The sequence below is a fragment of the Pithys albifrons genome, chromosome 7 (genome assembly GCF_047495875.1).
Source record: "Pithys albifrons albifrons isolate INPA30051 chromosome 7, PitAlb_v1, whole genome shotgun sequence".
Classification (NCBI taxonomy): Eukaryota; Metazoa; Chordata; class Aves; order Passeriformes; family Thamnophilidae; genus Pithys; species Pithys albifrons.
This window is the reverse complement of record NC_092464.1, coordinates 1,728,387-1,734,085: the sequence shown is the minus strand read 5'-3', so window position 1 is coordinate 1,734,085 and position 5,699 is coordinate 1,728,387.

Here is a 5,699-nt window from a genome sequence, read left to right as displayed (position 1 = left end):
AATGGAACCCTTTGGTCTGAATTAAATCCCTTTTTATCTGATCCTGAATCCTTGAATGGTTTGGGTTGGAAGGGACCTTAAAGGTCATCCAGTTCCAGGGACACCTCCCACTGTCCCAGGGTGCTCCAACCTGACCTTGGACACTCCCAGGGCTGGGGCAGCCACAGCTGCTCTGGGAAATCCATCCCAGTCCCTGCCCACCCTCCCAGCCAGGAATCCCTTCCCAAAATGGGATCTACACCTGCCTTGGGATGGATTCATGGCAAGTCCACCTGGAGCTGGGAGAAAAGGGCTGAGCTGCTCAGGATGTTTGGGCATTGACAGACCTACAGCAACAAACTACACCCAGTTCCAGAGGGAACTTCCAGGGCTCTAAATTGACATGTAGGTGGAATAAAATCCCCAAAGATTCAACTTGGATTTGTCATTCCCAGAAGTCTCCAGTCCAGGATTCCTGGACACTGGAACCACCTTGATTTTGTTGGAAGTGCAGAAGATCTTCCGTGTCAACTGTATCAAGTCATCTGTATCATAAATACATTTTATAATGAATATACACAATTATATGGAGTTAATATTTGATAATTATATCAATAGAACATTAAGAGAAATATCTCAATAATTGTTTATAACTTTATTATGGTGAGTTAATCCCTGACTGAATTTTGACTGACAACCAGACTGAGGTGAGTTTTCAACCACTCTTCTGGACCATTTTTACTCTTATTTCCCATCAATATCTCAATAATTATCTATACTATTACTATGATGAGTTAATCCCTGACTCTGAATCACAGGTGACTTTTCCAGCACCTTTCTGGACTGTCTTTATTCTTATTTCCCATAAATATCCCAATAATTATCTCTACTATTACTGTGATGAGTTAATTCCTGACTCTGAATGAGACTGAGGTGAGTTTTCAGGCACCTTTCTGGACCATCCTTAATTTCCCATCAATATCCCAATAATTATCTATATTACTATGATGAGTTAATCCCTGACTCTGAATCACAAGTGAGTTTTCAACCACCCTTCTGGATCTTCTTTACTCTTATTTCCCATAAATATCCCAATAATTATCTATAATATTACTATGAATATTTAATCTCTGACTCTGGATCACAGGTGACTTTTTGGGCACCTTTCTGGACCATCTTTAATTTCTCATCAATATCCCAATAATTATCTATACTGTTACTTTGATGAGTTAATCCCTGACTCTCAACCAGACTGAGGTGAGTTTTCCAGCACCTTTCTGGACCATCTTTACTCTCATTTCCCATCAATATCTCAATAATTATCTATACTATTGCTTTGATGAGTTAATTCCTGACTCTCAGACTGAGGTGAGTTTTCAACCATCCTTCTGGATCATCTTTACTCTTATTTCCCATCAATATCTCAATAATTATCTATACTATTGCTTTGATGAGTTAATCCCTGACTCTGAATCAGACTGAGGTGAATTTCTGGACCACTTGGACTCCAGTTCCTCCAATGTCCTTTTATTAGGGAAGAGCTGAGGGGGAAATAACAACCCAACCCCCCCCAACCTCCAGAGCTGTGACTGATTCGTGGAATTCAGAAGAAAAGAATTAAAATAAGCCCCTCCTTGTTATTTTGGGCTGCTCTTCTCTGGCAGAGGTGGGGCTGACAGACCCCAAGCTGCTGCTGAGTGGCAGCTGAACCCCCTGACACTTCCCAGGGCTGTTTTCAGCTCAGAAACACGAGCTGGTGGCTTTTTGGAGGGTGTAAAAGTCCTTTCTGGGCTGGGGCTGTGCCTGCCCCGGTGGTGGCTCTGTGGTCTCAGCTGCTCTTGGGGCACAGACTCCCTCCTGCTGCTCTGGAATTTGCAGGAGCCAGAATTTCCTGGGGCTGGGCTGGTTCCTGGGATGTGGATGGAGAAATCTGGAGGGAACGTGGGGAAATGAATCCCTGGGGTTTCTTGGGGTCTGGAAAAAGCTCTTTAATTCTCCAGCCCTGACTCATTCTGGGGTAGGAATTGATGCAGCAAAACCTCGGACAGGGCACCAAAAAAAAGGATTTCTGTTATTTCTGTTCATTTGCCTCATCTTTGGAAGTGTCCAAGGTCATGCTGGAGCACCCTGGACTAGGGGAAGTTGTCCTTGCCCGTGGCAATGGGTTGGAATTAAGGTCTCTTCCAACCCAAACCATTCTGGGATTCAAGGATTTTATGCTTCTCTTTCTTCCCTGGAATATCTGCAGCTCCCAAAGTCTGCAGGAACCACTCGTTGTGCATAACAGACACTTCCCACTCCTCATTCTTGTTTGCCCTGGACATGAGAAGGGAAAAGGAGAGACAGAAACCTCCAAAAAACCTTTGACTCCAGGGCTTTGCAATATGAAGGGATGGAATTCCAGAAGCTGCAATTCCAGCCCTCTCAGAAGGGGGAATTCAGCCCAAGGAATTCACCTCCCTTAATTCAGATGTCTCCAATAAATATGTTTATGTGGCTCTGCTCCCACCACAGCCTGCAGAGATCCATCCATATATTCCATGGGAGGGAGATGCTCTTCCAGCTTTAGAAATCCATGGATTCACTCAGGTGCTTAAACATTTGCCTCATCTTTGGAAGTGTCCAAGGTCACGCTGGAGCACCCTGGACTAGGGGAAGTTGCCCTTGCCCATGGCAATGGGTTGGAATTAAGGTCTCTTCCAACCCAAACCATTCTGGGATTCAAGGATTTTATGCTTCTCCTTCTTCCCTGGAATATCTGCAGGTCAGGAACCACTCGTTGTGCACAACAGACACTTCCCACTCCTCATTCTTGTTTGCCCTGGACATGAGAAGGGAAAAGATTGAATCAATTAGATTAATTAATAGTATATACACTAGATTGAATCAATTAGATTAATTAATAGTATATACTAGATTGAATCAATTAGATTAATTAATAGTATATACACATACTAGATTGATTTAATTAGATTAATATTGATTAGAAAAGGTTCAAATGGGCACCTTGGAAAGGGGGTTATTCAATCAAGGTGTTGAATATAATCGATTAGAATTACATTAATTAGATGAATATTGATTAGATTAATATTATATAATTAATAGCATATATTAGATTGAATTAATTAGATTAATATTGATTAGAAAAACTTCAAAGAGACACCTTGGAAGGGGGGGAATTATTCAATCAAAGTGTTGAATAAAATGCATTACAATTACATTAATTAGATGAATATTGATTAGATTAATATTATATCATTAATAGCATATATTAGATTAAATTAATTAGACTAATATTGATTAGAAAAACTTCAAAGAGACACCTTGGAAGGGGGGGATTATTCAATCAAAGTATTGAATAAAATTGATTAGAATTACATTAATTAGATGACTATTGATTAGATTAATATTATATCATTAATAGCATATATTAGATTAAATTAATTAGATTAATATTGATTAGAAAAACTTCAAAAAGACACCTTGGAAGGGGGGGAAATTATTCAATCAAAGTGTTGAATAAAATGCATTACAATTACATTAATTAGATGAATATTGATTAGATTAATATTATATAATTAATAGCATATATTAGATTGAATTAATTAGGTTACTATGGATTAGAAAAGCTTCAAATGGACACCTCGGAAGGGAGGAGTTATTTAATCAAAGTATTGAATAAAATGGATTAGAATTACATTTATTAAATAAATATTTATTAGATAAATATTATATAATTAATAGCATATATTAGATTGAATTAATTAGGTTACTGTTGATTAGAAAAGCTTCAAATGGACACCTTGGAAGGGAGGAGTTATTTAATCAAAGTATTGAATAAAATGCATTAGAGTTACATTAATTAAATGAATATTTATTATATTAATATTATTTAATTAATAACTTATATTAGATTAAATTAATTAGGTTACTGTTGATTAGAAAAGCTTCAAATGGACACCTCGGAAGGGAGGAGTTATTTAATCAAAGTATTGAATTAAATGGATTAGAATTACATTAATTAAATACATATTTATTAGATAAATATTATATAATTAATAACTTAGATTAAATTAATTAGATTACGGTTGATTAGAAAAGCTTCAAATGGGCACCTTGGAAGGGAGGAGTTATTTAATCAAAGTATTGAATAACATGGATTATAATTAGATGATCAGATAATTATTAACGAGATTAATATTATATAATCAACAGTATATATTAGATTAGATTAATTAGATTAATGTTGGCTATAAAAGCTTCGAACGGGCACTTTTATCCTCGTTCTTTTGACAGGAATTTGGCACCGGAGCCCCTAAAAGGCTCTGGCAAACCTCAGCCCGTTCAGATCCGTGCCCGGGGATGGGTGTGTTGTTTCCCTGCTCCTTGGCCGCCTTTTCCTCCCGGGAATTCTTCCTCCTGGATCCCTTCCCGGGAGCAGAGCAGCGCTCCGAGCCTGGAATTCCGCGCCGGCCTCTCTGGGGATGCTCAGCCCGCCGAGCCGCATCCTCGGTCTAAATATAAACCCGCGCTTATCTCCGCCTGCGAGATAAGGACAAAGGCTGCGGTGCCATCCCGGCTGTGGGCATGGCAGTGCCAGGACGGCCCCAGGGTGGGCAAACCCTCCCCCCCGGGCTGTGGTGCCCGCAGAGCCGCATCCTCGGTCTAAATATAAACCCGCGCTTATCTCCGGCTGCGAGATAAGGACAAAGGCTGCGGGTACTCTCCCGGCTGTGGGCATGGCAGTGCCAGGACGGCCCCAGGGTGGGCAAACCCTCCCCCCGGGCTGTGGTGCCCGCAGAGCCGCATCCTCGGTCTAAATATAAACCCGCGCTTATCTCCGGCTGCGAGATAAGGACAAAGGCTGCGGTGCCATCCCGGCTGTGGGCATGGCAGTGCCAGGACGGCCCCAGGGTGGGCAAACCCTCCCCCCCCCCCGGGCTGTGGTGCCCGCAGAGCCGCATTCTCGGTCTAAATATAAACCCGCGCTTATCTCTGGCTGCGAGATAAGGACAAAGGCTGCGGTGCCATCCCGGCTGTGGGCATGGCAGTGCCAGGACGGCCCTAGGGTGGGCAAACCCTCCCCCCCGGGCTGTGGTGCCCGCGGAGCCGCATCCTCGTCTAAATATAAACCCGCGCGTATCTCCGGCTGCGAGATAAGGACAAAGGCTGCGGTGCCATCCCGGCTGTGGGCATGGCAGTGCCAGGACGGCCCCAGGGTGGGCAAACCCTCCCCCCCGGGCTGTGGTGCCCGTAGAGCCGCATCCTCGGTCTAAATATAAACCCGCGCTTATCTCCGGCTGCGAGATAAGGACAAAGGCTGCGGGTACTCTCCCGGCTGTGGGCATGGCAGTGCCAGGACGGCCCCAGGGTGGGCAAACCCTCCCCCCTCGGGCTGTGGTGCCCGCGGCACTCGCACCCCGAGGATGTTTGAACCCTGGCCAGGCTCGTCCTAAACCCCGCGCACCTCTTGCCATCGAGGTGCTAATTCGGGACAAAGCCGGAGCCGCCGCCTCCGAAATAGCCGCGGCCGCGTCTTGTCCTTTTATAGCCGCGAGCCCATTGTGGGCCGGGGCATGTGACAGGTCTGGGGGGGACACAATGGGTGGCTCCGGGACAGGGGACAGCGATAAAGACCCGCCCGTGCCGCCGCTTTGTCCCGCACAGCCACCTCTGTCCTGCCGCTCCGTCCCGCTCCTTCTCCCTAAAGCAGCGGAGAA